At 38.5% G+C, this 21,316-nt stretch overlaps 1 protein-coding gene across 2 annotated transcripts in view; it reads right to left on the reverse strand.

Moving 5' to 3' along the window:
• PRKN (parkin RBR E3 ubiquitin protein ligase) overlaps window positions 1–21,316 on the reverse strand; it is a 783,437-nt gene that overhangs the window by 18,775 nt on the left and 743,346 nt on the right. The gene's annotated exons all lie outside the window — the stretch shown is intronic.

Consider the following 21,316-nt stretch of genomic DNA (forward strand, 5'->3'; position numbering starts at 1 on the left):
TCTCATCCCATTAAATTCCCATAATCCTCCTAATTGTGCATCTTATTATACACTCTGATCATTAACACAACGATTTTGCTGTTATTATTGTACATTTCATCGGTGAAGTAACATCAATGCCATTATTAAAAATGAGATTTTGCTATATGGTCCATTTAAGGACATAAAGTCATAGCAGATACTTCTGGGTGTGTTTCTCCTACTGTGAAATCTGTTTATACAAGAAGGGTGCTTGATGAAACAAGCAGGTCTGCTTTGTAGTGTTTACTAATGAAAACAGTCTATTCATAGTTCTGAATCAAATGCATTCTCTATGGAAAATTATTGCTGACTTTACTAGGGGATGGTCACTTTATATAGGTCATATGAAATACCATTTTCTAGAAAATTATCCTTGCCATGGACTTTTATAGACTGGTTTAAAAAAAATCCATAAAAAAGAACACAAAGATAGGTTAGTTAACATGGGTTTTAAGGGACTATCTCTAGACCCTTACTGCATTTCTAGCAATTGTTCTGGTTTCATCTTTCTTAAGTTACATTGCTTTTTACACAGGCTTCCTTCAAAAGTAATGTCTTTTGCACATGAGTAAAACAATTGCACCTACCTCAGTCTGAGCTGCCTCTGCCACCTAAATTGGCTCATATGTATCAAGTTTGATGCCTTTTTTAAAAACTCTAAAATGAAGACATCTGACTTGACATGTGTCAAAGTTTTTGACCCATCAATGCTGCATTAAATTCTGTGTCCTTGCAGGTAATGGGAAAAGTCAATAATGTAAAATGGGTCTCTCTTATGCTGTTTTAAAGCTATGCTGTCTTGATGCAGCTCCAGACTCTGAAAGATCTCTCAGCAGTAAGCCATTCTGACTGGCATTATAAGCAAGACTGATAAAACACCCTTGATTTTTAGATACAGAGCTGCATTCACATGTAATGAATAAAGGATATCAGGAGGACGTGACATGAGAACATTTGTCTGCCACAAATTCCAGCTTCTGCAATTTCATTTTGAACTCTTTCAAGCTTTATTGTCACTTTTCTAAGAAGCACTGAAAATCATATCTCATTGTCATGCTGAAGAAACTGTACTTTTATGAAAAGAAGCATTGTGCAAGTCCAAAGGGGTTGATGCTGTTATTCAGAGAGTCAGGGAAATTTGGAGTGGAGGAATGGAGTGAGTGTTCTAACTTCCAGAGACATCGAACCTAATTACTTGTTTGCTTTCTTGTCACTTCTTTCCACTATTTTGGCAACAATTTAAAATGTTTTCTTTTACTTCGGCTAACACTGATTTGTTAATTCACTTGCGCTTGTTAGCAAACAGCGTAATGATGGAGGCACGTTTGCAAGGTATGTTGTATGAGAGGCTGCATTGTTGTAATAGAGCATGATTCATATACAACAACAATTTGCTCTGCCTTAGCGGTCAAAAGTTTCAGCCGTGGGGAGCACTGCTCAAACATGCGTAGAGAGGCACTTTCTGTCTGGATACCCAATATCTCAGACTTGTTATCCCTTAACAATTAAGCTTATGGCCCGCTTTAGCTGTATTTCCTACTGTGTGTCTGTTCTCTTTTCCTTCATGACTATTTCCTTGTGAACGCATCTGGCTGAAAACATTTGTCTGAAAGGGTTTTGTATAAACTTGCTCTATCACTGCCTTACCACACAATGCCTCAGCTTGCTTTCCCCAATCCAGTCTTTCCCACTTTTCCCATGCAAGTGTAATTTTAAACCTTTCATAAACGTTGAAAAGGGGGAAATACTGAAGAAAGAAAAAAAAACCCCAACACGGCATATATTTTGCAAAGACATTCCATCTGCCTCACAATGTAGTTTATGTGGCGTTGCTATTTATTATAATAATAAAATTCATAAACTCGTGTTACTTAAAGATGTGAAATCCATTTTCTTATTATAGAGGACACTTGTTATACTTACCTTAAAAATAAAAATTCCTGAGGACCAATGTTGCCAGTGGTTTCCCTGTAGCTTGCTGTACTGGAAACATGTATGAGTGTATAACTGGGCCTTTCACTAACAATCGTATACCCTGCAAGTAAGTCCATGAGTGAGCCTGCCACATCCTTGTAATGAAACAAAGCCTGATTTTTTTTGGTGAGACAGGATACTCTTTTCACATCTTATTAGATAATGGATGAGATGTAAAATCAGTTCTGTGGCAAAAGAACACCCTGGAGGCTGATCGGTTTGTCAGAATAAATAGGCATCTCCCAACAGAAATGTATTAAGCACTCCCTTTTTACGGCAAAGCATGCATCATAAAGAAAAGGCATGTCACTTACAACAAAGAACGGTATGTGATAGTTTTATTCATATTTTTTATATCCAGATATGAAAAATGTAGTAAAGTTTCAGTAATAAAATACAGCAACTGCAAAACTGGTGTCAGTTAACTTGTATTTTGTGGTTTCATTAATATTAATACAGTTATTTTGCCCTTGGAAAGAAAAGGATTTAAGTTGTTCAGTCAGGATTTAACACTTTTGCGTAAATTTAATGTTAGTAAGTGTTTAAAATTACTATAAATAGTCTAATTACTAACAATCGTCACGCTTTCTTTCCCTTCATTTGCCAAATAAAGACTGGCAGATTACTTTGATAATACAAACAGCGTATAAACTTCCTATGTCTTTGTGTATTTAGCACTTACTGTTGTTACCTTTGAAAGATTCTGCGGCTGGAAAACAACCAGCACAAAGAATAAATCCCCAAGGTCCCAAACCTACCCTCTAGGTTTATGAATTAAAAAGAGGATTAGCAGGGAAATCCCCAAAGCATTTAAGGGATTTAGGCACTGGAAATTAGTATAACCTCTGTGTGTGCTATTACAGGCTTTTGAGTATCTGTAAAAACATATGAGACAGGCCTAAGCAGAAATCTTGAATCCAAGTGACCTCAGAATAGGAGGTATTAAAAACCTCAGCAGCGACCCAGATCATGTTTTTAAAATCCTCCTATCTTTATGATCATTCAAACAACATGTAAAATCAGACCAAACTCTGGTCAGCTCTATGGAATTCGAACCCCACAGATGACATATGCAGTGCCGAGAGTGACGCTGAATGTAAAGTAGGGTGGTGAAACCATGCTGTAGTCTCAGTTAGTCCTGACTGGCTGGCTCATTTATAGTGTTTTAAGTGTTTTAAGTTTGGAAGTGGGATCAAAATGTAGCTCTTTTTTTAAGATGAAAGAAAAATGAGTTTGTCATTTACATGCTATGCTGGTTGGTTTTTTGGAAACAAGATTTTTGCCATTTCTTTTTTCACAATATTTCAAAGATCTGCTTTCCATCAGATTAAGCACCACAGCTCTCATTCTGTCTCTTGCCTACTGTGAATGCCTTTTCTTTCGCCTATGATAATATCTCCCTACAGTGCTTATAAAATATTACTGTTAAAATTATCTTTCTTCCACCTTCAACACAATATTCCCATTGAATCCCTACACAAAACTTCAAGTCTGAGGTCCCTACTGTTATTTTAAAGTTACTCCTCAACTCAGATATTACTTTTCTTTTTCACCCTTACCTCCTCCCCTGTGTCTACACAGCAGAATGAAGGCAAGGTTGCAACGAGGGAGTCATAGCCAAGGTTTAATCTAGAGCACCATAGGTGCACTGCTATGGACTTGTGTGAGCTATGAACTCAAGCACATACCCAGATTTCTTACCAGGCTTCTGCAATCCATGCTGAAATCTGGATTGCCACATCTTCACTCTGACAGTTATCAATATCAGCTAGATGGAGGACAGGCTATCTATGATATATAGTTTGGCTAAAGTGTATCTTTCAAAACAGAGACTCGCATCCAGATTAAAGACATTGGATGAGGAAAGATGCACTCATACCTCTGGTAGAGTGTTTTAATGACCCTTCAAATCACTGTTAAAAATTTTATCTATCTAATGTGTACTTTGACCCTTTCTGGTTTCAGCTTCTAGATACTGCTTTATGCTTCGCATTTCTCTGCTGAAATAGAGTCCTTCAGTATCCCATATTTTCTTCCTGTGAAGGTACTTAGGTACTGTAATCAAGATACTGCTGAATCTTCTTTAACCTAAACAGAATAATTCTTAAGTTTCTCACTGGTGAAGCCATTCCTCCTCCCTCTCCCAGCCAGCCTCAAATCATATTCATGGCACTTTTATGGGGATTGTATTGGTTTTGTCATTAGTTATATTTTACTGATCTTTGTATTATTGCTGTGTATCAGCACAGTCTTTATATTTACGACTGGGTAACTGTCAAGTATTGAATCTTGACAGGTTTGTTGTCAGTCCCTGTTGAATGCTGCTAGCAATACCCTGCTATACTTAGATTCTTCTCAGAAAACACTACTTTCTGTCATCTGCCAGTTCTTAATCCACGCGACAACTGCCCAGTGAGGCATCTATACTGCGCCATTGATAGTGGTGAGACAATGCTGCTGCACACACCCTAACCATGTCAGTTGGAACCCAGCCCTGTAAAGCCTTTTATTGATACGTTATGGTGATGATTTCCTTATCAAAATATCCTACAGTTTGAAGTCTTACAAAATTGGAATTGGTTTTGTGCAATCACCTTTTTGTTATCAAACTTGTAATCTCATTGTAGAATGAAATCAGTTTCTTCTGATATGAGCTGTTGTCATTGAGAATATATTGATCAGCAATCTTATAAAATTGTTTTGTCTTCATTCTTGTACCGTTTTTTCTTTGATCTTCCCTCATTCAGTGCTGGCTGTCTGGGCTCATGACAACAGATGGGAATCATGAAAATAAAAGATACCGAATGAAGGCAGGATCAATGTCTCCATCAGTAATGGAGCTTTCTGCCAGTAGTGCAAAACTAGTATGCAAGATACGCAAAGGTTCCTCAAAACCGTGTCTATATGAACAAATGAAAATCGCGAATCTTCTCACCTTCCATTTAAAATGCCAGGCTTACAAGTTTTATCTTGCCTTCTCAGGCAAAAAAGTACTTCATGAAATCAACCTTTCATACCTCTACTCGATCTTTCCTCTAAAATCAAGTCCAAAACCAAACCAAGACAGTACTACATTTTAATCATAATTCATGCTAAGGGTGAAATAAACCACAGTTGACAGGTGTTAATTTTATTATTTAATGAGTTGCCAGAAATGCGCATTAAGTGCTATTGTAATGTAAGAAGGCTATCGTATATTCTAAAGAGAATACAAGGGAAACCAAATATAATCTAAGATATATCTGGAACTAGATAGTCTTATTTTTATATCTTCAAAAAAGATCAAAGCGAAGCAAAATAATGTAGCTTTCTAAGATACTTGCACAGCTTTGATCACCACAGCATTGGAGCATCTTGGATTTGCAAGTGAACCTCTCTCACTGTGCTCCCAACAAGCAGCAAAGTACTACTATTTCTGTTTTAGTGACTGGAGCCTAACTCATAGAAATCCTTGGCCGGAGATCCCTAACATTTGAGGATGTTAATTAAGTTGATGTGGAAACCCAAATGCCATTGAGAATCCACACCAAAGAGACTTGTCCAAGATCACTTAGCAGCACTGTAAAGGAGATTTCCAATTTTTAAACATTGGACTTCCTGCTAATCACCTCAGGTCATTCCTCAAAAGAACCACACCCTGGTTTCATAAGGTAAAGCTCAGCCTAATAAAGGTAATCAGTAAAGTATTTCCATGCCTTTTTTTTTTTTTTTTGGTAAACGAAAATATGATGGGGAGTGCAAATAGGTAGTCATCAATCACATACAACCTCCTACAAGTTCAAACCAGCAAAGGTTTATACTGTATACAGCAAATGTATAGTTGTTTGGGTTTTTTTTTAAATCAGACTAGCAGGATTTTTCAACTAGATTTTTTTTTTTTACCTATAGATTGTTTTATTAGATAGTAACATAAATTAAACACTGGAAAGGCAAAGAATTCCTCCTCTTCATCTGACAACATGATCACCTAGTCAAAAAAGTGCCTTGAAAATGTAAAATATTATGTGGCACCAAGTTTCAACCTAAATGAGCTTTTGCAGTCAAACTATAGACTGCTGATTGGAGCAAGGATTTGTAGTGAAGATATGAGCATACCTTAAGGGAAATCAAAGCTCTCAGAGAGTAACATAAAGAATGGCACTGCCCATAATACCCAATGTCATCTCTCTATAGTGTTTCTGTTTAGAAAAATCTAGCTTCCAACTGAACTTTCCAAAGGATAAATTATGATGTTATAGTACGTAGCATTTTTTGGTTTGTTTTTAAGCCCCCAGACCTCAAATTGCACTGGGAAAGGTTTTACCACATGGTCTATCTTCTGAGTAAAAAAGCAGTCTCATTCTTGGCTAGACTTCAAACCTCCATAAACAAGACTAAGAATTTTTTTTATTTAACTTTGCTTTACTATGTACTTCGCTACTTATTTCCATCCAAAGTCGATTAAACGCACCCCTCACCCTCCCTCTGAATGTCACAGTCTTTGTCACGCTATTGCTGTGAACCACACAGCTTGGGTATTGGACTGACTTTGCCTCTGGCACTTTGTTACATCCAGCACCAAGTGTGAGACCGCCAGCCGCATGCCCTGTCTTTTGGTATTTCTTGTGCTTACAGCAAGAACCTTTAAAAGCAGAATATTTACCATCTGCAGCAGCTATGTTTACTTAGGATTTGTGGCTTTGCCAATTGTCAGTTATAGAAAAACCTGCAAATACTACAATGAAGATAAATGCCACAGTAAAAAAAGTATCCATTTTTAATGACACCAGTCATATGAGATATAACGCAGTTGCAAAGCATGGTAGTACTTGCAGAGCAATTTTCGTCTTTTCCCTTATAATAAAGTACACACATTTACTATGCATATTGCATCTAAAATCAAACTTTTGTGAGAAGCGTGACAAGCTGTCAAAACACAGTGTCAAAAATACAGCTGCAGTCTCTGTGTAGCTTTTGCAATCTAAGGGCAATTTACCATCAATACTATAAGAGGCAATTTTCTACAAACATTAAAAGCTTTAAGTGTAGCACTGCCTCAAAACATCTTAGGGATTTCAGTGTTTTTCTTTTGATTCTGAAAGTGAAAGTCTCCCTCCTGACTCCTACAAAACAACCCATGGGCTCATTCCCCAAGATCTAGATGGTGGCATGTACATTCCAAGGCTCTTCAGTGAGTGCTGATGAGTTTGTGTCTGCTGACAGACTGCCCTGGAGCTTGCCTTGCATCAGGCAGCATTGACCTGAAAGATGGATTGGTAAAATGGACAGCAGAAGCATCGAGAACTTGTCCTAGACCTCCCCAAATCTCCTGTTTGCTGATTTATGTGGATGGACAAACTTACTTCTTCTTTCCACCCCTTTCTGAACAGCCTTGTGGTCCCAGTGCTGCAAGGGACAGAACAGAAGAAAGCAGCTGAGAGGAACCCAGATACTTCTCTCAGATGAAATGACTTGAGGCCCCTGTGGGAGAAGGAATAATGCTCTTTCCAGATTCCTCTACCCCATACCTACACATAAAGGTATTGTACAATCTTGTTCTCAGCATGTTGGCTGGGAGGTGAGACTTACTAGCCCATTCCATAAAATAAGAATGAAAAGTCTATAAAGCAGAGTTAGTAACAAGATCATGTGGTATATTGAAAGTATGAAAACCTGTTATTTGTTGTGCTATTATGTGTACATAATAGAGTCGGCTCTTCTTATCACTGATGAATCTCATCTGATAGCTGACTACCCATGCAAACATGAGTTCAAACACTGCAAAATTTTCAAAGTGGACCATGGTTTTGATTGCCTGAACAGGCATATCTGGCCCTGGCAGAGTTGAACACCTTTTACTGGGAGCAGAACAGTCCTGTGCCCTGGAGCACTGGGATGAGATGCCCAGACTGATGATAACCAAGCTACCTCTGGAAAAGGAAGCCAAACAAGCTTAAACCAACTAGGCAGCTGCCTGCAGCAGCAGGCTGCTAAACACAGAGAGACATTCATGTCCCTGTGACTTACCTCGCCTGTGCCAGAGCAGCGGACAGCAAGCAGAGAGAGCAAGGCTTCTAGCTTGTCATGCTACAGGGACTATGACAAATCCTCAGATGTTAAACATCACTACTTTGAGGAGCTCTTCCTAATCCCAGAAATAGCTGCTGCCACAGACTCTGACCCGTCCTTCAGGACCAGCTGCCACAGCCTGGCATCTTCCTCCACTCTTAATTCCTGCATACTCACTTCTCCTCTCTGCCTTCTCATTTCTACTCAGCAGTACTCTAGCCCCTTTCCTTCTTCTTCAGGTGGCAAAACTGAATTTTACTTGCAGCTTACACTGCTGAGAAGCTTTAAGGTAGCCCTGCTGGAAGTCTTACAGCCATGTCAGTAATCTATAGCTAATACAGCTATAGCGCATTTGGGACCTGGACTACTGTCTCTGCATGGTGCTGGTAGATGTTTCAGCATCGCTTGGAGCTAGCTTGGGGATGCAGAACTACAGAATGCCTTACTTCACTGTGTAGTACAGACACAATCAAGAAATTTAGTTCAGTATTAGGTTCTTGCTGGCACCACTGGAGAGAAAAAATAATTGTACGTTGGCTTAATTCTGTTCCCATTTAAGTAACATTAGTAAGAGGTACAGACACCTAACCTATCTAGTGTAAAATTTTGAGCAGTTTCATGCCTGGATGACTAACAAAATGCAAAATGGATGCAGGTAAATTTAAGATTTCTACAAATGATTTCCATAATAAATTACATGGTATTTATACGAGGAAAAATTGAAGGAAAAAAATCAATATTACTGCTACTTTATCATTTAATGGAATATATTAGAAACTAGATGGAAGGTATAAGAGGATTTGGCATTTATGAATGTAAGGAATATTTTTAAAGCAGGCAAAGATGTAAAATGTATCTAAACTGTGATTTAAAAAAAACAACTTTGTAATCTAATGTATATTCTTCTCTATATTTTGAATATCTCACAAAAAAATGTAGCATTCCACTTACTACTGATAAAAAGGAAAACAAAGAAAAAGAGAAATAAACCTCTAAATACGTTATATATAGGCATATATTAAACCATACAATGTGTATCTGTCCCACTTTCAGTAGTGGAAATCCACTGTAAGTCCAGTGGATCGATACAGCATTTACCCTAAAGCATATAAAGTCAGAGCATGTGTTACCTTCTAAGGAAAAAAAGCTAGCATGTTGTCAACACTAAAATGGATACAAAGAAGAATAAGAAGTAAAATTTTATACAGAAGGAAACATTATTTTTAAGGAACCAGGATGCAAAGTGGGAAAAAGGTAGTTATCTTGAGATGCCTTTAGAAAGTGTGAGACAAAGCATTTTATAACCAGTATAACAGCGTATCTTGAAAATATTCTTCCTGCAGAAGATGCATCACTTTACAGGTGTGATGTCAAAAGTTGACTTTTTTGCAACAAAGTGGTTGGAAGCTACATTAAAATATCACTTCTTGTAAGTTTGAAAAAGACATTTTGTTGCTGAATGCATATATCAGTTCACAAGGACTGTCATGAGGGATGAATTTTACTGCCTGCAGCTTTAGATCCCGCTCTAGCAGCTTTGGAGTTCAATTAACACGCCCCTAAACGGCACGACAAACCTATTTCCATATGATAATACTGCTGCTATGCATGCATGCCCTGGGCATTTGAGCATCTAGCTGCACATTTATATGTGCAAACAGACCTGGAAATCTGATGGATTCATTAACATGGTCCTTGAAATGAGCTACTGAACACTCAGGCTGGAAGCTGATGAGAGTTAAAATTACCCAGTGCCTAATTCACATTGAATTGCAATAGAAATCAGGCCACTCACTTCCATAAATGTTTTTTTTTAATATCTCTAACATAATAAAGGCACCCCACAATACGAACTTTTATTCCATGCCATTAGAGCCGTGTTCTTGTAACCACGTGCAAGCAGCACATATTTTGTTCAACTCCTGGTTGCTGGAATTCACGTTAAAAAAAGCCCATGCAGCAATATTAAAAATTTTCCAGAAGATGGCAGCAGTGACACAAGAATAAAACAGGCAGGCTTTGCTAAACTTTAGCAATTGAAAAAGATTCTAAAAAAATCATAGTCAACAGCTAAGATCCAGCCCAGGGTTACTAACAGCTGATACATGCAAAACCAGCCCTGACAAGACAGTCTCATAAAAAAAACCCCGGTATTCAGATGCATTGACACACATAAAAAAGAGCAAGGGGTGCTCCTTGTTTCAAGGGCATTGCATCTTACTTCTCTTGAATCAGGGAACAGCTGAAGCCCTGCAAAAAGAACATCCTTCTAAATATGACCATCTACCAAATAGAATCACATAAATAATGTGTCTCAGATAACTATGGTGCTCTTTTAAGTGTTTTATTGGGTTTATGCTATGTCCTATGTGTAGCACTTGCTTTTTATAACTATAAACACACACTTAGGCTATGTGCTAGGGAGAACAGAAAATAATGAACAGATGTCTGTCAGTCTGTCTCTTCTAAGGAAACTCCTAGCTGCTGCACAAGGGTCCAGTGAATGTCTCTTTCCTCTCTGTGACCAGATTAAGCAAGGCATTAGGATATTTTTCAGAGAGAAATTCTTTTTTTTTTTTGGGGGGGTGGGGGAGGAATAATCTTAAGCCTCTACTCTGCCTCTACTTTATGCTTGTCTGATGAAGAAATGAATCCTGTAAAATTAGGGAATAACTAATCTACAGTCATCAAATCCAATCCATGTTCTCTTCAAAGACCAGCACCATTCGGTTCAACAACTGCTTGATTCAAATTCGGAGTGTGAACAGTACTTCACCGCAAAAAAAAACCACCAAAACACAAAACCAAAAATCCCTGCATTAGATAATTCTAATTAGAGGTGTTTCTAAGCCTGAATATTGACACTGAATGACACTGAGAAACTTTGGGCAAATTTCAAAACCAGATGAAAACTTGGTGTTAAGCCTTAGTTGAAAATTAGATGGCCAGACCTTGGAACTCCATCAATTCCAAGCTCTGAAGGATGGATTTAGACTCAGGGTCTGCAATGCAAAGTAATCTGAAAGGGGAATAAATTAAAATAAAAATTGTTTAGAAAAGAAGTGAAAAAGAAATTGCAAGAATTTTTGAAAACCTTCATATCTGGTTGTCCTGAGTGGAGCATCATGTTTGCAAAATATTCTATAAACACTGCTGGAGAAAGCATTGGAATAATAATGAAAGTATCACGCTTCATCTTTCAAGAAAGAAAAGCAGGTGCTTCCTGAGAAACACAGGTTTGATCAAAAATCAATGATAGCTGGGCTTGCTCATGCCAGGAATACCCCGTCACAACCCAGAGCTCCCATTAAGGGTCTCACAATTTCTATACCTACTTCTCAGTGCAAAGGCTAGTCATGTGGTTTCAAGTAATTTTCTTCTGAAACAAGAATGTTTTATAAAACTCACACAGTTTGTGCTAATTGTGTTCACAGAGTATATATCTAGTCAATAATGTGACTTCTTGTCTGACCTTTCAGACTGATCCTTTTCTGGTTTGTTGATCCTAGATATTTTCTGTGAAGTAATTATACAAACTACTAAAAAATGATCCCTGAAATGTGAGCTCAGAACATTAGCTGGCTTACAGGAAATGCAAACAATTTGGCACTTGTTTCGGCACTGTTTTGATGAACCACACAATATACATTTTAGGAAAAGAAACTCCAAATTCAGATTCTCAATACATTTACATGTGTATACAAATATTGTCCTGTATCAGGACAGGTAGCAAGATCTCTGTCTACAAAAAATATGCCCCATAAATCTTTCCTGTTTATCAAAAATAATTTTACAACTCAGCTATTTTGTTACTTTTATTGGGATTTCTGACAGATCTACTAACCACCCAACATGCACCATATTTCTCTACTTGCCTGGGAGGCAACACAGCAGGGCATGAGCAATCCAGAAGTTTTCTGGAGTGTATTGATGACAGTTCCTTGACACAAGTGATGGAGGAGCCAACAAGGGAACATGGACTGCTTACCCCATACTTCTGTCAAGGAAGAACTAGTTGGAGATGTGAAGACTGGAGGCAGCCTAGGCTGCAGCAACCATGAATTGCTGGATTTCAGGGTCCTAAGAGTAGGGAACAATGCAAAACACAGGACCACAAGCCTGGACTTCAGGGGAACAGACTTTGGCCTGTTCAGGGACCTTCTCTGAAGAATCCCATGGGAGCTGACCCTGGAGAAAACTAAAGTCCAGGACAGTGGTTGATGTTCAAGGGTCACCTCCTCCAAGCTCAACAATGGTCCACCCCAACAATCAGGAAAGTAGTAGGAGACCTGTATGATAAACAAGGAGCTTCTGACTAAATGAAGCATGTAAGAGGTGAGAGTAGGGATCCAGGGAGAGTATAGAGACACTATCTGAATGTGCAGGGATGGGGTTAGGAAAGCCAAAACCCACTTTGAGTTGAATCTGGTAAGGGAGACAAAAGGCATCAAGAACTTCTACAAGCACATCAGCAACAAAGCAAAGGCCAAGGGAAGTGTGGGCCTGCTGCTGAATGGAGCACGGGATCTGGTGACAAAGGACATGGAAAAGGCCAAGGTACTCAATGCCTTCTTCACCTCAGTCTTTTGTGTCATAACTTCCCTTCAGCAATCCCAGGTTCCTAAGACCAAAGCGGGAGTCTGGAACAAGAAAGACTTGGCCATGCTAAAGAAGGATCAGGTTAGGAAATATTTAAACAAATGGACATACGCAACTGTATAGGCCCTGGTGGAATGCACCTATAAGTGCTGAGGGAGCTGGTGGATATCATTACAAGGCCACTCTTGATTACCTTTGCGTGGTCCTGGCAACTAGCGAAGGATCCGGAGGACTGGAATAAACCCAATGTCACTTCTGTCTTCAGGAAGGGCAAGAAGGAGGATCCAGGAAACTACAGGCCAGTCAGCCTCAGCTTGGTCATTTGGGAAGCTGATGGAGCAAATAAGCCTGGAAATAATTTCCAGACATTTTAAGGACAAGAAGGTGATTGGGAGTAGTCAGCATAGATTTGTGAAGGGGAAATCATGCCTGACTGAACTGATAACCTTCTATAATGAGGTAACTGGCTTGGATGGATGAAGGGAGAGCAGTAGATATTGTTTATTAGACATTGAACACAGACACAGGTTGCCCAGAGAAGCTGTGGAGTCTCCATCCTTCGAGACATTCAAAACCTCACTTGACCTGACGTCAGGAACCAGCTCTAGCTGACCCTGCTTTGAGATAACCTCCAGACTTTCCTCCTGATCATTGTGATTTGGTGCTTCTGTTTTCCAGCTGCTTAGTGAAAACTGAAAAATGAAAAATGTGACTACCACTTTTTTACCAGGTATGAATCTGTGCATCATTTTATTTAACCTTTATTTTGGCATATTATTTATTAAGACCTGACTCTGCACGACCCTGAGAATCCTTTGCATGTGTCAACATATGTGGGTCAATATGCTGCAAAGGTTCTTCTCAGGTGCAAATATGCCAAGGGTCTATACTTAGGAGTCACTTTCTGTCTAGTTTTACCAAGGGTGAAGTCATGCAACAAGGCAGCACCAAAGGCATATTACTTCCAGTGTAGATGAAGGTCGTCCTCCAGCTGTTTGCTCTCTATACGTCCATGGGATTCATCAATAAAGACAAGAAAATCTTGGATGACTGTATAGAAATCTTCCACACATAGGTATAGATGTACAGCGCATTCTTAGGACCCACAGGTAGCATAAATTTCACTGCTAGTAAAAATATGATATGGAACTACCAGCTGGATGGCACAACAGGTTACACTAAACCAAAGGTCAGACGTTCACCCCCTTCTCAGCACAGTCAGCAAAGCAGACGCAACCCTTAAATCCCAAGGAAACAACCATCTGCACATACGTGGGTACAGAAGGACCACTCCAGATTGGAACTTCTGCACAACATGCGAGTAAACGAGACCTCTATATAAAAACAGCTTGTGCTTGACTAAAACACATCCATGAATCAGTCTCGGTTCAAAAGATTCACTGGAAGAAGACAAAGCAAACACAGTGCATCTGAATACCAGTGCTGGCAGGAGCAAAGGCTGCTTGACATCTCAGAAAAGCATAATCCAGTCCCTCCAAGTACCACTAGGAGATCCCCACACCTACCAACATATCTTGTTTTCAGAAGAACTCTGAACTGGCACACCATTTTTAAAGTTTCTGGAATTAATGACTGCAGTGCAAATGATCTACTTCTTTAGAATAAGCATGCAAGGCTGATGAATGCCTCATTTATTTACTGCTTCCAAGATACCAATGTGGTAGAGGTTATTGTTTGTTTTTTAATAAGAAAGGGAGTTCAGGAATTAATCTTATGTGATAATTAGGTTGTGTTCTGATGATCTAAATATATGTGAAATTTCTTGCTATCATGGCCAGATCCTGGGCTCATGGAAATGGGCATGACTCCATTTTCTCCAGTGGAGCTACATTAATTGACAGCTGCTCAGGATCAGGGCCTACCTGCCTGGTTCTGACATCTTGAGTATGAATTCATGTGGCTGTATGGCATCAAGAGTCATTAGACAAGCACAGCACACACCTAAATATTTGTCATTTGAGACATTGTGCTGCAGTAATGCACCTCCTCCTGGGCCTCCCCCCTCTTATTACTCTTCCTATGCATTCCATCTAAGTTCATTTTTTCTTTCCATTTCTCTGGCTACATTTACATCTTGACTGTCTTCACTGCATTTCTGAAACAAAAGTCAAGCTCCTCTCTTTTAAAGAAAAAAAATATTTTTTTCATGCCTTTAAGAGCTATTGTCTTAAAAAAAAGTGATTGAAATTTGTCGTCTTTTTTGCTCTCTGTCTCCCAATACCTTCACTTTCCTTTTGTTCATACATGGAATCATTACTCTTCTTATATTGCTCCTCAACATAGGAAGAGCCTCATAATCACTGTTAGAAATTAATACAAGCAACAATACACTTATAGTAATGCTAACAATATCACTATACCAACACTGGTAAGAACAATACTGCTGTCTAACACAAGGTGTATCATCTCCTTCCTCTCATCCCCCTTCCCTGCTCTCAAAAGGCTCAGAAGCAGCCACACCTGGAAGCCTTCCATCTATGAAGCCACATGACTTTAGAGTGCTCTTGGGGTAGGAATAAAAAGGTATGTGTTTGGAGACATTCACCTTTTCTACCTCCCAAGGTATCCTTAAGGCTTTCTATGCAAATAAGTCAATGTTAAGTAGGGTAGCATGAGTGAAATTCTGTATTCAGGACCTGCATAAAAAGCAGATAATTAATGAAGGGGGGGAAATAAAAAGGAAACTTTGCTTTTTTCTATACATTATTCAGGCAAAACTGAGGCTTAGGAAATTACTAGCATGTGTCTAATCCCCACTACTTGAGCATACATCATACATGCCTGTGGTTCTATTCTGTTGTTAATAATGACATTTTGGCCTTTTTTGGGGGTTTGGTTTTTTTTTTTTTTAATAAATTAAAGAAGAAAGAAACATACCAATTGGTCACTGATAAATAGAATCTATCATTTAGCTTGAAATAACTATAATCTGGTGGAAAATGTAATATTTTTCCTCTTTTCCCCTCAAAATTCAACCCCCTGTCCTACTGGAAATTTAATGCAAAGAAAAAAAGAAAATAGCCACTGTTAGTGTACGACCCCACTGTATTTTCGTTCTTCTGTTTCAAAGGCAACCTGCCAGCTCACACAGAAAACAAAGAAGGTTACTTTTGCAAACTGTATTAAAAGCACTCAACAATAATGGCCCCAAACCACTACAGCTCCTAGTTGGCTTATTGCAGTATTTGGGGGCTATTACTGTAGCTTTTTATTTAATAAGGATCATTATCAAACCTTGTTTTGAGTCTTATGTTGTGTTACCTTTATGTAGTATGTTTATTGGAACTGTGTGCCACAACAGTGCGCCACAAGATCCTTCTGACTTCAGTCTGATTTTTGGATACACAGGAGGTCAGGATTTTTCTATACGCAGAGAAACAAAAAGAGGCAAAGCTTGCCTGCCTGCACTGAAGTGGCAGAATCACATTTGTCAAACAGAGATGGACTTTAATTTGCCCCTGTAAGTTGTGATATGTGTTATTTTCCCACTGGAGAATCAAGTGTGTGTCACTTTTCTCAGCTGCTATATGAGAAAATTGTAGTTCATGAAAAACTGGTAGGGATTAATGGGAAAAGGATACAATTTGACTTATAGTTCAAGTTATCTCTATTTTCCATTAGCAGAAAGTGTTATGTTTTCAAATTAAAAATGGTTCCAAACTGCAAAATTCAAGGTTTGTATCAACATTTTGTTCGATCACATGTTCAAGGAACAAGTTGGAAATGAATCCCATGCTGAAGTTCAGCTCATTTTATATAGCCTCTGCTCATGGATTCTAGCACTTGAGGAGTCAGTGTCCAGTTCCAGGAATTTGGTAAATGAGCATCACTTGTTAAGACAAGATTAGAAAGTCAGAATTAACAACTATTTGCTCTAGCTTGTCCACTGTCCTGGGTGCTTGAAGTAACTACCTAGCCATCTGCTCAGTACACACACACAAGCAGAATTACATGACAGCACCTTTTTGTGATGAATGACACACAAGCTTCCAAAGGGAAATAACTTTACAAGTTGCAAACCCGTGATTTTCTGTATTTATAACAATGTATATGCCATCCCAACTAGTAATAGGACAATAGATATAAGAAAACAATTGCCCTTGAAGTCAAGGATTAATGTATACATTTGCAATTTTTGACAGATGCCACTGTTGCTGCAGGATCCAATTAGATGTTTTCATCTTGCATAATGACTGCTAAGGATATATACTCATGGCATTACACAAGGAATTTAAGATGTATAGTTCTTTATAAGAACGATGTCTAACGCCTGAGAGTGGCAGGCTAGACATTAGGTCCCCATTAAGAATGAGCTTAAGTTAAACCATTTGAATAGTTTTACTGAAATGGATCTCAAGTGTAAGCAGATACTCAAATAAAATTTTGCATTAGGTCTTTACTCCTAGTTCTCAGCAATTTTATTTGATTCAAATTTTCTAAGAGCTTGTATTGCAAATATATAAAGCTAAGCAACTAAAACACATCCCTACTTACATAAGGCCTTCCCAATACATAGGTTTTTTACACCTGATAATTGACAATTCAGCCTACAGCCAGTCTTCACAGAATCACAGCATGGTAGGGGTTGGAAAAGACCTCTGGAGGTCATCTTGTCCAATCCCCCAGTTGGAGCAGGTACACCTAGAGTGGGGTGCACAGGACCATGTCCAAGCACCTTTTGAATATTTCCAGTCTTGTTTTATTAATGTCTTATCTACTGAATTTTTTCTTTAAACCAGAAAATAATTTGAAATGTTGATGGTGTCCTTCCTGTTGCTATTGGGCCACCTCAACCCACTAGCAGCTCTGCACTCAAAATCTGTCCACACTGCTACAGATTTTCAAAGGAAACTAGCGATATGCCTATCTTTTTCTTGACTTTGTCTAAATGCCTTCCCATTATACACATTCAATATACGATGGATGTGCACCTTAGCAGTGAACTGTAGATTTTGGGAGAGCTATAAACATACAAAAGTAGCATTTCTGTTAAGACCCTGACAGTAGGCTTGTCCATCAGCCACAGAAACTGTGAGGCTTTACAAGACGTGTGGCACTCTCAGATAGCGCATGCCTTGTGGGTATTGTGAAGTATGAGGCAGAGGCAAATGCTTTTAGTGACCTGCTAGTGTTATCTTACAGTAACATACACACCTTGTAATATCCTATGAAATTATAAAATAGTCCCAAACTCACAGAAAATTAAATATATATATTTTAATTTAACAACTAAACAAAAGAAATGAGGTGCATAATAATTAAATGGCCAGTAAAGAGCAAATAGCTTAAGAAATGTTTCATTTCTGCTTGGCTGAGGAGAATAATAGGCAGGGTCACAGGTGAATGAAATAAAATGTCATGTATATTCTTCATGCTATTCAAGCATAGTAATTTCCCCAAAAGGTTCTTCATTAAAACAAAAATGAAATAATGGAAGAGATAGTTTGGAAAGATTTTTTCTTTTTTCACACACCTTAATATTTCTCAAGACACAGTCCTTTTTATAATTCTGATTGGCATTTGGAATGCCGTAGTTCCTCTACTGAATTGTACCATAGCCCTGCATAGACACAAATTTCACAGCCTGTAATATAATTCCTGTAGATATCTATAACTAGAATAACTCAATGTTTCCAATAATCCACACATCAAACAAAATTTAGTGGATTCAAGTTTTCTAGAAAATATGGAATCCTTTTCTAAGGGATTCTTACAAACCAATAATCATCACTATTAAATTCTTAAACAACTGTAAGTAATTTCTCAATTTGCTCTGAAACCTTGCAACCCTGCATGATGTTTCGCAAATGTCAGGGACTACTCCAGATTTAAAGTGTTTTGTCTTTTGTATTTGTGAAAAAAGCCTGTTCTGTTATATGGGATTGAATACTAAGAGATATTAAAACAGCAAGTTCCACCTCTCTCTGGCAGCAACCTTTCAAAAATGTTGTTAACAAAATTTCTCAACCATATTCTCTGAAAACAGAAAATGCTTCCTCATTTTGTTGCACAATCAATTACAGATAAAATAGATGGCAACCTTTTGTCCAGCCCATCACAATGAACAACCAATGCCTGGCCTCTTTGTCCTATCTGTAAACAAATATTGTTTTTGGCTGGCATAGCTGTCCAAATATTGATTGCAACTCAAATTTTAAAAATATCTCACCAAACGACTTGTCTTAATGTCCTTTTGAAACAGGGGGTTCCATATCAGTGAAGTACTTCACATTCAAGAGAGACTTTCTCTTGCTTTTCCTGTGAGTAACGGTTGTTTAAAATTCATACGCAAGACTAAAATGCAGCTTTGATCCAAAGGCACATGAATGAATGAATACCTCAACATTCAAACAGCACAACAGCAAGATTGCATTTAGTAAGAATTTCTCAAAATGTTATTTTAGGTGTAGGGATACGTTATAAAACCACCCTGATATTTATATAGTTAATTTCGTATGACATCATTTATTTCATAGTATATTTGCTGAAAAGTAGCATCTTGTTCAAGGGCAAGATCTCTGGAGACAGGCAATACCTTTTACTGGATCAGTTTGTACAGCTAGAATACTCAGCAGGTCTTTGGGATATATACAGTCGTCTTCAGTTTGATCCAAGCCTCAAAACTTCTCTCTTTTAGGAGTTCCCCAGAATGAAGGAAATTAAGAAATCTTTTCTATGAGCATTAGCAATGAAGAAGACAGTTTTGCAGACATTTGTATAATGAGCTTGAGAGATGATATGGGTTTTCTGATGTTTAATCAGGCTTGAGCTCATAATGCAGCTCAGGACATTTGAAAGTTCTCTCTTTCTCTTCTATCCCACTACCTATTCATGAAATTTGTGGAAATACATGAGGTAACATACAGTTAAATTGGCCCCTTGGGTTACCAAGTTACTACAGGGGTGTGAAAGATCAGCAAAGACACAGAGGTAGTGCTATTGCATGAGACTTATTTCTGTACAAAATCAGGATGAAAAAATGTGAGCTCATCTCACACTCTCTGACAGGCAAAGTCTGCTGATAAAGAGGGAACAGGAGTGTGGAGCAGATACATAGTGATGAACACAGGGTAAGGACTTACAGAGTAGAGAAGAGTGACATGTCCCATTGTTAAATCTGCTCCTCTTTGTGCTCTCTATATCATTTTCTTTCGTGCTCCTGTAACTCTCTATCCTTTTTTTCTGCTGTAGGTTCTGAAAGGCAGAGAGATATCTTTTAAAGGCCCTCAATAGGTTTTTGGTAACCTATTTTCTGTGATCATTAGCCTTCATTATGTTTCCATCATCTGATTTTCCCATTACTTAGCTTCATTTTTGGCTCTCTGTGACTGTGAAAAAAGAAATGCACCTACATCCAGGTTAGCTTTTTTTATGCTAAATCCAAATGCTTTCAATAGCTTACTCTAAAGGTGTTTTTTTTTTCTTTTTTTTTTTTCCTCCCCATGGAAAGAAAACCTCATATTTTCCAACATTTTAGTGCTTAAATATTTGAAACTTTTTATCATGTGGATTGTTCTGCTTTTTTCCTTTTTTTCAAGAGCAATTATACCCTGAGGTGCAGGACACAATAGGGGTTACAGCATTTTTGATGCAATGTAACTGGTGTCTTATATAACAAGACCATCCCCTCCCAGGCTTTGCTTCATTTTGTTTACCCCAGCAATACAATCCAGCATCTGATTTGCTTTCAGCACTGCAGCTGTATTTTAGTCCAAAGGCTTTAGGGACTTTTCTATAAACAACTCCCAAATCTCTCTCCCATTAAATAATCCCCATTCTGTTCTGGGAAGGATTTTTTTTCTGTGAGTGCTGATTAGCAAGGTAGTTTAGAGGAAGCTGAGGAAGCTGTTATCTTTTAACTTTCCTACCAATTCATTCGCAGTAAGACAACGCAGTCCTTGTGACACCACAGCTATTTCCAAGTGAGAGAATTTTGATGTCCTAAACAAACGTGAGCTGGTGGACAAAAGCCATCAAGAAAAAGCAGTTATAAAGAAGAAAAAAAAAAATAAGCTCTTAGTCATGCCATTACTAACTAGTGGGAAGCCATGAATCTGTGTCTATATAACACTATGAGAGCTCATAACTTATGTAGACTGTCCTCCAGAGATGACAAAACAATAACATTTTAGAGGTATTTGGTTTATGGTTTCTTGATTGATCAGGCTGTGATCTGATATACTACTACACTGACTACAGCAGAGGGTGTTGGCAAGTGTATGTGATATAAGGGCAAACAGATTGACGCATCAAACTTAGCCCATTTACCATGCACACAAAAGGCATAGTAAATAAATATCTAAGGACAGAGCTTCTGAACCATTGGCATACTATGTGTGCACCAGAGGATGCAGACACGTACCTGGTTTGCAGTTGACCCTGCATTCAGTACAATAACGTGGTTTTGTTAAAAAAGTTCAGAATGGAGAAAAGGAAAGCTACATTTTGCCTTGTCATGGCTGCTGCCCTCTGGGTCCTGCTGTGCATTCCCAGGGGAGCAGAAGCTTGCTTGCTCCCCCGGCGCGTATGCATGTGGGGGAAGCTGCAAGAGTGCAGAGCGGGACAGGGAGCGGGGCGGGGAGTGGGACCTGGCAGCTAGAACATGAATACAGGGTGGGACTCTCCCAGGAGGCACAGGGGACTTGCTTGAAGA

Source organism: Phalacrocorax aristotelis, chromosome 3 (genome assembly GCF_949628215.1).
Source record: "Phalacrocorax aristotelis chromosome 3, bGulAri2.1, whole genome shotgun sequence".
Taxonomy (NCBI): Eukaryota; Metazoa; Chordata; class Aves; order Suliformes; family Phalacrocoracidae; genus Phalacrocorax; species Phalacrocorax aristotelis.